The 9,818-nt window shown below is 37.2% G+C and overlaps 1 long non-coding RNA gene across 6 annotated transcripts; it reads right to left on the bottom strand.

Annotated features, from left to right (window-relative positions):
- Positions 1 to 6,697: 6,697 nt before the first annotated feature.
- On the bottom strand, positions 6,698 to 8,183 carry LOC306996789. Of its 6 annotated transcripts, none has more exons than XR_013797170.1 (4): positions 8,164 to 8,183; positions 7,608 to 7,992; positions 7,417 to 7,529; positions 6,698 to 7,263 (listed from the first exon to the last, which is right to left on the bottom strand). It is a non-coding gene; the product is annotated as an uncharacterized lncRNA (long non-coding RNA). The 6 variants fall into 6 exon arrangements; XR_013797173.1 differs by lacking the exon at positions 8,164 to 8,183 and having other exon boundaries at positions 7,608 to 7,728; positions 7,860 to 8,155; XR_013797171.1 differs by lacking the exon at positions 8,164 to 8,183 and having other exon boundaries at positions 7,608 to 8,155.
- Between the last annotated feature and the right edge of the window lie 1,635 nt (positions 8,184 to 9,818).

Here is a 9,818-nt window from a genome sequence, read left to right as displayed (position 1 = left end):
TAACTGTTGATAGTTAGATTCGGTATTCTGCTGATGAGACCAAAAACTGCTTGCCACATGTTTTCATAAAAAAAAGAACAATTATTAAGATATAAAACACAACGTCTGTTTTCTGGATCAGGCCTAAAACTCTGGTGTCAAAGTATCGGTGGGGCCAGAATAAAAGTGGGGTCAGAATGTTGTTTGGCGACATAGACAAAATAACTGTGTATCTTAAGTGTAATAGTTAGCCGAGTTTGAAGTGTAATAGTGTTAACAGAAAAAAAAAAAACACAGCAATACTCGTCTTTCATGGCGATGTTTCGTAGACATAGCAGAAGGATGTTCTAAAAGAAATAGGATTTGTTTAGTCTCTAAACACACTCATGTAGAAGGACCGTCATTTAATTCTCTTTATGCTATGTTTTTCATAAATTCCTATACGTTTGACCATGCTCATAGGTTATAGTTATGTACAAAAACAAAAAGAAGCAAGATGTAAACGGCGTAATCGACTAGAATATAAAATGTAAATTACAAACATTCAAAACTGATCACAGGTGTCTTTTCTGTATTTGTTCAACACCCTCAAGCTTTAATGAATATGCATCTCTCAGCGCAATAGTCAGATGTGATTCTGTTGTAATAGTTTAAGTGTAAAACAGCACGCGCTTACTTTTCGTGTTAATACTTTGTGTGATTTCACATCGTAGATAGAGGGAATAATGCGCTAAACAAATATCACTTAAATTCTTAATTGTCATTTATTCCTATAAACAGGGCTCTCAAAGAAACGTCTTCACCTAAAACACATACGGTCCAACATACAAAATGTGAAGTAATAAAACCATCATTTGCATACTTTTGTGTATTTATTATATAAATATAAATTATTTTGAATCTTATACGGGTGTTTTGGACTTTTGAATTCGTGTTTTAAAGTTAGTCCATAAGCTTTACAAGAGTGTGGAACTATGCATCACTAAAGATTTAAGCACAACTATTAACACACATACTAACATATTGTGGATTGTGAACATTACATTATCTGTCTATTTGGGGGTCAGAGAACGTCCTTAGCTCATTCATCTCTTTATTTCTGTGCTGGATGTTGAAGTGCTAGTTAAAATAATAAAGGTATTAGTTAATAATAAAACAAACAAAACTTTAAATCAATGCGAAACCATAATATAAATAAATAAAATGTGGTATAATTACAGTTTGAAAGTGGTTTCCGTAGTATTTTCTTTTAGTGAAGCTATGCCTGGATCACCCCAACACAAAGTTTTGCGTTGTGGGTGAGACCTCGCAAAGATTACGCCGATATTAGCTTTCTCGAACATTGCATGTTTGCAAAACTTAGAAACCAACATGCATTTCTATAGGTCTGTCAAAAATAAATCATCTGGTTTAGTTGTATTTTAACCTGTTAGCCTGCAACGCCACTTTTGAAAAATCCCCAGAAATGTCATACCCAAACTAAAACAGATACAGTTCATGAACCCTTTGTACTAAAAGCACAAGTATGGTCTCATTTGAAAGCTGACACCTGGCACTTTATTGGAAATGTAGAATTAATTATTGTCATAATGAAAAAAATTTGTTATGAATAGCTTCAAAGTTGTGTAAAGTTATTAGAAATTTATTTTTATGAAACATCTTCATGAAAATTAAATTGAAGTTGGCACTGTAGCAATCTAGAATTGCACTCCAGCTAAAGCCACATGTCTGACCATGTTATATTTAAAATTTGAAGATGATAAGTCTAAAACTCTGTATTTAGTTAAAACGCTGCTTTTTTTTGGGTGATATTTGTAGAGATAAGAAAAGTCAGTTTATAAAACAAAAAGAACCAGGTAATGGTCTTGTGTCGGAACACAACAGGTATGAAGATATGTTTGGTTTTAACTTTTTTCTAACTTTAAAGCTAGATTATCATTTGAAAAGTGTAATACAGTATTTGATTTTGGGTAAAATCTGGAAAACTACCCTAAACAGGCCGTGTTTTTACCCATTGTCCATCCATAATGATGTCATTGTGTTGAACTGTTTGGAGTATTGCAGTACCTATTTCTTTGCAAAACCTTGCATCAGACATATCATATCAGCAAGATTATCCTTTGAAAAAGTGTAATACAAATCGTATAGAGTATTTGATTTTGGGGGGGAATGGTGGTGTCATTTAGCTTAATCTTTGGTTTTAAAGGAAATTACATATTCTCAGGAGACCCATTGAAGAAACGACTTCTGAAGACGATTGAAAAATGCAGTTTTGTAATTTACACATCTGAAATTAAAAGTACAGTCGTTTTAAAAAAAAAGTATTTTATTAGCTAAAATCAATGTCTTTATTCATAAATATATCATCATTTGTGTAAAATTACCTCTGCAAATGATTTGACTTATCCTCGTAAGCAAAGAATTTCTTATCTGTATTTATACGGGGTGGGTAAGTCAATGGAGGCTTCCATGTCGTTCCGCCATCTTGAAAAAATATATAATAGCAGAGAGGGGCAAAAAGCACTAGCCTACCTCAACACGTTTCCAAAACACGTTTTCGTTCAGAGCCGGCTGACTGAAACCAGCTGATGCGGGCAAATTTGAAACGCTGCACTGCACGGTATAATGCAGGATCATACTTTTCCAGAGACACAGGAGAAGGTATCCTCGTAGCCAAAAAGCAAAAAAAAAAAAGAAATATTTCAAAGGAAACGTGACCGGTGAATTCAAAATATCGCGATAGCTTTTCCCAGGTGGAAAGAGATAATGAAGGGACGCTGCTTTCTTCTCGACAGGTAAGTCAATGTTACGGTTTAAATTAAAAGGTTTTTTTTTTCTCATTACTTGGTTGTGTAAGTCATTATTTAGTCAGCATAACAGTAGAACATGTATAACTCGATGATGTGCTACTGGAAGACATGTTCATAGCTTCTTGGCTCATAACGGCTACCGCAGTTGCAACACGCCTTTGAAAAGCGAGGCGCTATAGAACTAGTCGTTTAAATGCAAAAAAGAATTTCACCGCTAGATGGGAGAAATTCCTATAAAAAGCGTACCTTTAAAGACTAACTTGTAGGGTCTTTAATAAAAAAGCCTATAAAATGGAGGAGGCCAAAGGCCACGATTCCTGATATAGTATCATGCGGCCAACAGACAAACTGTCGCATCAAAAAAAGATAACATTTAAAAATTCTACATAAATATTTCAGCCTGTGTGTTTCCACACTGATTAAGGATAATTCGGGGAGATACAAGATAAGTAAAAAATGATAAATTCATCTTATACATGTAATAGATCATAGCCTATAGCTAGTGTAGAAAAAGTAAGATCATGTTTTGAATTAAGACGAGTAAAATGTAATATTCGCTCAAGACAAACTTTACTCGTAGGCCACAGAGGCACATCGCATCTCTGAAAATATGTGCTGATTTTCTAAATGATAGAACTTAATCTAAATAAGAGCAATGTAGAGTCCTGGGATTTCTTAAAAACATTGTGACAAGCTTTGACAGCATGTTTCATGTCGCATGGACAAAAGTGCTGATTTAATATTTTTTATAAATCTAAGACGCCAAAGCACAGTTTTTGCTTTAAAACATTTTTTATTTTGTTTTTGAACAGACGCTGTTTAGTAAAAATAATACCTTATGCTAAATTTAAGCAAAATCATTGATATCATATGATTGATTATTCTAAGAAGATACGATTTTAATAAAACTTTAAAGATTTGATCTAATTAAATTAAAGATCTAATTTAAACTTTTAAGATTATGGTTTTAAATGAATTTAGTATGAATAAAACTCTGGAAAGCAGACTAGCTTTACTGAGACATTGTGTTTATTGCTGTTCATGTGTTATCTGGTCTGTAACTGCCCCTTCTCTGTGGGGGTCTGAAGCTTCGTTTCACCCTGCAGTTTATCACTGAAGGATCCGGGAGGGTTTTGTTTGACAACTTAAACGATTTGCTTTTTGGATAGTTTTTAATCATTACATAAAGAACTACTTCTTCAGCTCTATGAAAATATAAAGCAGGGGCGTAGAATTTAGTAGGGACGCTAGGGACGTGTCCCTACCAATATCCAGTGACACTGATATATCCCTAGCAATAATTCCGATCAAACCTTAAAATATATGTCCCCGTCCCCACCAATTTCAAAATCAAACCTACGCCACTGCTATAAAGTGTTTATATATATATAATTTTTTATTTATATATATATATATTTATTTAGCTAAAACTATGTTTAAATTGTTTGAATACATTAGTACAATATTTGTTATTATTCATTGAGTTATATACTTTTTTTATATTGATTTCATAAAAAATAGAGATTAGTTAATTTATGGAACCAACCATAAATTGGCACACTGTGTGTGTGCAAAACAGCTTATTATATTAAATTATTTATTTATTTATTTTTGGGAAAAAAATAAAAATGCAGTTGTCTGTAATGACAGTGTTTAGGTGTAAGGGGTAGAATATGCTGTTACAGTACAAAAATCATTATGGCTATGGTTATATTGATGACATTTTTACTGTTAAACAAACAGTAAAAATTAAAAAATTATGAGCAGCCTATCAATGGGGGTCGGTCTGAGGCATCACAGATTCTAAAATGTCTTCATTGTTGCTCTCTCTCTCTCTAAAGATAGGCCTATGTGGTGATTTTCTCACAGATACTTAAGGAATTATTGAACATTTCACACAATGTGTGAGATGACTTGTGAGACCCATACATTTCAAAGTTCTTTAAATGGACCTGATAAATAAAAAATATACTTTAAGTTCAAGTCAAGTTTTTCCATAGACCATCGATGTAGAATATTTGTTTTTATTAATTCATTGAATTGAAACAATCTTTTTATTTTTAAAAGAGATCATTTAAACTTTTTATACTTGTACAATAAATTTAGCACTAACAAAATATTTCAAAAATGCTGATTGAATCTTTTCATATAAATGAGATTCAAGACGACAGTACAGTTTTTCAACAATCTAAAGTTTTTAAACAGACATTGCTTAATAACAATTATACGTTAGGGTCACCGTTAAAAAAACCATTACAGTAATCTGCTAAAAGTTAAATAGATTATACGAATGTATTAACTTTAAATATTTAATTTAAACAATATTTTCATTTTTAAAAAGATCATATTTAAACTTTTTATACTTATACAATAAATTTTGCACTAACAAAATATTTGCAATGTCTCGTTCTGATCGGTGAACACACACACACACACACACACACACAGACGCGCGTGCCCTGTGCTTTGAGAGAGAGAGAGAGAGAGAGACATTCTTCTTTGTGAGTTACAGCCACCCAAGGTCAAAGGCCTGTGTGAAAAAACACCCCATATGAATAGAGACCGTCAAGACTTACAAAGATTGTAAGATGTTTTTTTTTATATTTCATTTATATAATTTAAATGAATGTTTTTCAACTTTAGTCAGTGTAAAATACACGTCATTATTAGAAAATCTATTTTATCATTTCCACAGTGTCCAGCAACCCCAATGCGCTGAGTGGGAGTGATTCTGTGACACACACTCACTATATAACCCTTCTTGACTTCAAACAAACAAAAACCATTCATCAAATATAATAGGAAGACCCAAGATATTATCACACACACACACACACACACACAGGCGCGCTTCCCTATGTTTTGAGACTGTGTGAGAGGGCCTTCAGGAATGACTGGATCCCGTAAAACAAGTTGTGTAAACAATATTTTAACCCATTCATAAGCTTATTCAACTCTCTAAAAAGGGTAAGATGATTTTATTTTTATCTTGACTGGTTCAGTAGATGTTCATTTTATATTTCATTTATTTTATATTTCATTTAGAATGCTGTTTTTCAACTTTAGTAAGATATTTATATTATACGTTTTATTTTATAGACATTTATATTTTATTTGCTGTTTTTCAACTTTTGTGACACCATTTTAACTTTAAACTGAAATGCTTGGTTCAGCGGATTTTTTAGCTGTTTATTTATATTTAATTTATATAATTTAAATGATTGTTTTTCAACTTTAGTAAGATGATCATTTAAAACTTTAGTAAGTTATTTTATAATCATTTCAACTTTTTGTGTAAGGATTTAGTAAGATATTTATATTATACGTTTTATTTTATAACCATTTATTCTATTTCAACTTTTGTGAGAGATATCGTTTACAGTTTCACAGTACAGCCCATATAGACTCACTTACAATGTGGAAGGGAGGGGGCCTGTGACATACATATACCCCTGATATACCCATTCTTCAAACGATCAAAACCATTCATCGCAAATAATTAAAAGACCTTATCTCCAAACCATTCGTCACAAATAATTAAAAGACCTTCTGTCAAAACCATTCATCAAAAATAATTGGAATCTCTTATCTCAAAACCATGATATATATTAGCGAGGGCCACAAGGTCAAACTACATATCACTTGATCGATGGCTAGCGAGGTCGCCGGGTCAAACCAACTGTCCTATTTACATGATGGATTGATAGCGGGGCAAAGGTCAACCCTTTGATCTCCTATACCGGAGGAAGCGGAAACCCCCTAAGGTCAAAGGTTAGCCTTTGATCCCACATACCGGAAGGGGGCGGGGTGGGAAACCCCCGCCTAAGGTCAAAGGTCAAAGCCATTAATCACTTTGACATAAGGTCCCGGGTATTACTACTAGGGCAGCATCCATAGGGCTACATGTGGAAATCCTTTGGGGTCGACCACACCAAAACATCTGTGCCACATCCAACAACACCAGATAGGCGTCTCTATTTCATGCCTGATGTCCCACATCTGGTAAAAAATCTAAAAAGTGTTCTAGTCCGTGGACAGGTGTTAACAATTCCAGAGAATGTGGTTAACAAAGAGAACCTACCGTCCAACGAGGTTTCAGTGGTCCCTATTAAGGACTTATTGTCCTTTCAAGAAGGGATGGCATTAAAAGTAGCTCCCCATCTATCAGCTGCAGCCATCGAGCCAAGCCACTTTGAAAAAATGAAGGTTGGTCCTGCTCTTAATGTATTTAGTAAGGCAACAAGTGCTGGGCTGAAGTATATGGTGCAGCAAGAAAATCACCCTCTCTCCTACCTGACTACAGCGTGGTTCCTGGAGCAAGTGGATCATTGGTTTGATCTAATGTCATCTCGCCATCCAATTACAGCACTGAGCAGGGTCAAGATGGAGGAGTATGAAAAGGCCATCATCTTCCTACAGGATATCATCCATCTGTTCCATGGGATGAAGATTGGTCCTAAGGGAGTTTGGAAGCCTGTTCAAAAAGGGGTGATAATGGCAACAAAGTCAGTTTTGGGCATACAGGAAGAGATGCTGACACGAGGACACAGGTTTGTGTTAACTTCAAGGTTCACACAAGACTGCCTTGAAAATACATTCAGCTGTGTGAGGTCTAAAAATCCCATACCAACTCCAGTGGAATTCCATCATGCACTGAGAATTATATCAGTAGGGCAGTTCCTCACCACCATCAGGTCTGGGAGCTACCAGGAAGATGACAGTAGCTTTTTGGCTGACTTCCTGGACACAGTGAAACAAAATGTCACTCCATCAGTCAGAGTGGAACAGCTGATGGTGGAGAACAGAACAGCACCTGACCTCACACAAACTGAGAAATGTATTCTCTTCCATCTTGCAGGCTACATTGTCCACAAATTGATCAGATTTGCCAGCATCTGTGGAAAATGCAAAACTGCAACACAGCACACTGATGACAATCCTGCTGGAGATAACAGCATCTTAGTCAACTTAAAAGAGTTCAAGGCAGGTGCTCTTTGTCGTCTCTCCCAAGAAGCCTATGACCTAACCCAACAAATTGAGAAACTATTTAGGACCAAGACTACTTCCTACCTCATGGAGCTCCCCAATGCAGTGGATGTCTTGGAGAAAGAAGCTCAGTCACTCTCCAGCAGGCTTCCATCATGCTGTGGAGTACAAGGAAAAATCTCCAAGAGATTTATACGGCTGAGGTTGAGGATTGAGGCTAAAAAAATACGAAATGACAGAAAGAAACAAAACTTAAACGATGGACATCTTGGAAGCAAAAGCCAATCTAAAAAGAGGAAATGGACCAACAGCCAAGCTTCAACATCCAATAACCAGCAAACAGCTCCTCCACCTACCAGTACTCAGCCAACACTAATCCTCCACCTACCAGCACTCAGCCAACATCACTGCTCCTCCACCTACCAGCACTCAGCCAACATCACTGCTCCTCCACCTACCAGCACTCAGCCAACATCACTGCTCCTCCACCTACCAGCACTCAGCCAACATCACTGCTCCTCCACCTACCAGCACTCAGCCAACATCACTGCTCCTCCACCTACCAGCACTCAGCCAACATCACTGCTCCTCCACCTACCAGCACTCAGCCAACATCACTGCTCCTCCACCTACCAGCACTCAGCCAACATCACTGCTCCTCCACCTACCAGCACTCAGCCAACATCACTGCTCCTCCACCTACCAGCACTCAGCCAACATCACTGCTCCTCCACCTACCAGCACTCAGCCAACATCACTGCTCCTCCACCTACCAGCACTCAGCCAACATCACTGCTCGTCCACCTACCAGCACTCAGCCAACATCACTGCTCGTCCACCTACCAGCACTCAGCCAACATCACTGCTCCTTCACCTACCAGCACTCAGCCAACATCACAGCTCCTCCACCTACCAGCACTCAGCCAACATCACTGCTCCTCCACCTACCAGCACTCAGCCAACATCACTGCTCCTCCACCTACCAGCACTCAGCCAACATCACTGCTCCTCCACCTACCAGCACTCAGCCAACATCACTGCTCCTCCACCTACCAGCACTCAGCCAACATCACTGCTCCTCCACCTACCAACACTAATCCTCCACCTACCAGCACTCAGCCAACATCACTGCTCCTCCACCTACCAGCACTCAGCCAACATCACTGCTCCTCCACCTACCAGCACTCAGCCAACATCACTGCTCCTCCACCTACCAGCACTAATCCTCCACCTACCAGTCCAGCACCCAGCCAACACTAATCCTCCACCTACCAGCACTCAGCCAACATCACTGCTCCTCCACCTGTACCAAAAGTTATATTTAACTAATATGTAAGTTAGCTAACTTACCGCACCCTGCAAAAAATATATGTTTAGACTAATTTTCTCTAATTCCAAAAAAGATGGATGAAACCGAATTAAGAGAACAGATTATACAGTTAATATAGGGCGTTACTTACTAACTTTATCCAGTAGCCAATCCTAGCCTAATCTGTTAGTTATCTGATAACATCCCTTAAATCTACTAATTTAATGAGTAATAATCAACTATGAGGTTTTAATGTACACATTTTTTTAATTTAGATGTACTGATAATATACAAACTTATTCTTTAAACGTCTCACCTTTTAAAAGTGCGTCGCAAACGGTTTGTTCTGCTGCATCTCTACGGCGCGGAATGTGTTTGCTGCTACTTCCGGGAACTATTGAGAGGCTCCACGAGCCGCCATTGCTGTAAAAAAAGCGTTCCATTGGAGTGAATGGAGTTGTCGCAACTCTCTCTCTATATGGCTCTGATTCTGATGAACCAGCCGACCGCCAGAGGTGAGCCGTTCCTTCGTGCCGGAGGTTGTTGCGTGATGTGTTGTGCTTCACAATCTGAGGCAATAAGGGCCTGATGAGCTCAGAATATAAACTCAACGCGTTTAATTCCACGTTAAGCAAATTGCTGAATACACTCAAATTAGATAGACTCAGACGTCAATAAATGGACGCGCAAATTATAATCACTAATACAAAATAAAACAAAAATGTCTTTTATAC

The sequence above is a fragment of the Phoxinus phoxinus genome (assembly GCF_949152265.1).
Source record: "Phoxinus phoxinus genome assembly, chromosome: 4".
NCBI classification, from domain to species: Eukaryota; Metazoa; Chordata; class Actinopteri; order Cypriniformes; family Leuciscidae; genus Phoxinus; species Phoxinus phoxinus.
This window is presented reverse-complemented; position numbering and strand designations above follow the sequence as displayed.